Raw genomic sequence first — 2,663 nt, 5'->3', positions numbered from 1 at the left:
GTGCAATTGAAAATACTGACTAGTTAGCCTTTGAGATCAGTTCATCTATCTCTTTTGGTGAGTTGATAGGATAAACAACAAGTAGTTTTTCAATTTTTATTTTCTTATCAAGCTCTACAACAGCTTGCCTTCTAGCTTCAAGTCTTTTAAACAGAGTCCTGCTGGTAATTCATCTACAACTTGCATTAGAAATTTCTTGTAAATGTCCAAGTGTAGAATTACACCGTTTTCAACTTTCTCCTTTTCATCAACTGATAACGAATCATATAATTTATTGATGTTTTTCAGCTTTCCATCCTCTGTAATTTCATCTAGAAATTTGTCAATTGGAGCAATGGTTTGTTGAGTCTTCTTCTTAGGTGTTAACTTCTTCTTTGAAGTTACTTTTCTAGCCGGGGGCCTTACTGCCTGTTGTTTCTATCTGGTTCTTCTAGGAGAAGGTGTAGATACTGGTGAGGGTTCCCTTTTTCTCACAACTCTTTTAAATTCAACTGGTATATCACTTTCTGAAGAGGTTCCAACTGGTGAAAGGTGAGTTTCTGGCTGTAGTGCTTCTAACTCATCTTCAGTAATACCAATTTGTTTAAGTACATCTTCTTTGATAGCTTTAGCTTGTCTAGATCCTCTTCTAATTGTTGCTTCCACCTTCTTTACCATTTTCTTTGATTGGATTTGGTTTTCAATAGTCTCAGCACTGCCAAATACCTCTTCTTTAGGTTCCTTGGGTGCTTCCAGGAGGGCTTTTGCATATGTTTCAATTATGTGGTCATCAGTTTCATAACCCATTTCAGTAACCCAAATGGTTCTTGGGACAACTGCCTCCATCCAAATTTCATCCTTCTTAATAAGAAATCATATTTCATCCTTATACTTATTTACAATTATTTGTGATAATCTGACTCTGGTATTCATCCGGACCTTCAATGCCTGAAAGTACACATTTATATTCTTTTCTCTATTTTCACCCATGTTATTTAGTAAATAAGACAATTGTTTGCCTACCGGTATATCAAAACCAAGATTTTTATTACCAATACCAGGCACTTGTTTTGTTATGTGTAGCATTAAACAGACAAGTAGGTTTCCAAATCTAAATGTCCTCTTTTTTGTCTTTCTTTATCTTTCCAAGATTGTCAATAAGTTCATCTTTCAACCATTCACACACATCTATTTTTGCATTATCTTTAATCATATCATAAGCACTCTTTATGCATAGGCTAGAGACTGAGTTTAACCTATTTGCATGTGTGGTTTTGTAGCCTAAAATCATGCTAATGAATGTGACATTGATGTCGATTACATCATTTACTCTTAAGGATCTCTTATCAGATGTTGCACCTGTTAGGTTAATCACTAGGTCATTTGAGACCTTCTTTGTTTTATCAGGTCTGTTACCGGTGGAAGGTAACCCTGTCACAACCTTTACTTCCTTTTTAGTAATTTTGTGAACTGAGTCTAACTAGAAGAATTCACCATGAACCCTGCTTAGAACTATCCTTATAACATCCTTAGGGAAATCCGGAATACTAAGAATTTCATTGAAACCTAGGGTTTCTACTATCTTGTGTTTAGGTTTAACATTACCGGAATCATCACAAATTACAGTCTTATAGATGCTGTTGATTTCCTCATCACCTAATTATTCTATGTGACAATGAATGTACATTCTAGGGTCTTCTGCAAAAACTACTCCTTTGGGGATTTGAGAAAAAGCACCAACATTATCATCTTTCTTGGCAATCTCGGGAAGTAACTGGAATATGGGTCTAGGGCATTTAATTACTTCTACTACAGTAGGGTTTGCTATGAATTCATGAACAAATGAAGACGCCATGATTATAAATACCTTTATCTACCTTAGGAATGATTGCTTGCTGAATTGCTTCACTTCTTTGCTCGAAATGCCTTTGCTCAGGAATTTTCATGCTCTTCGAATGTTTAAATGCTCGGTGAAATGAAATTGGAGCCAAAACACTGATTTATAATGTTATTTTTGCCAACCACCACATTTAATGCTTACCAATTAAGTAATGACTTAACTTATCTGCCGGTATAGAAGTAATTTCAACTTCTCACCATCAACCGAGGGAATAATAGCATGTTTCACATTTGATTGCTAAACCCTCAAGAGAATTTTCTTCAGTTAGATGAAGAGTCTCCTTCCGATGGAGTGTTACTCTCTTCTGCTGGTGGAGTGTTACTTTGTTCTACCAGTGGAGGAGTGTTCCTATCACCATTTAGATTTGATTTCCTGATCCATTGTTTTGAGAATTCCTGCTTTACTTCTTCAACCTTTTCTTTACCTTTCAAACTAGGACCTTTGTTATTTACCGGTGAGGACTTGCTTCTACAAAATTTTGCAATATGTCCAATCTTGTTATAGGCATAACAAGTCACATTATTTTTTTGAATAGCTTTTCCATATCCTATGCCGGTTTGTGTTTTGCATTGATTAGATAAGTGTCCAAATCTTCCACAAACATAACATCTTACATTCATTCTACAATTCTTTGAATTGTGACCAACTTTGTTGCATTTTGAACATTGACCGGTGGGAGTATTGGTATTCTGATAATTTCTAGATCTACATTGATTTTCTCTATGACCATACTTGTTACAGTTAAAGCATTTGCCATTAAATTTATAAGCAGTAGGTTGTCTTA

The sequence above is a fragment of the Cryptomeria japonica genome, chromosome 6 (genome assembly GCF_030272615.1).
Source record: "Cryptomeria japonica chromosome 6, Sugi_1.0, whole genome shotgun sequence".
In the NCBI taxonomy this organism is placed as follows: domain Eukaryota; kingdom Viridiplantae; phylum Streptophyta; class Pinopsida; order Cupressales; family Cupressaceae; genus Cryptomeria; species Cryptomeria japonica.
The sequence above is the reverse complement of the archived record's forward strand: the minus strand, read 5'-3'. Positions refer to the sequence as shown.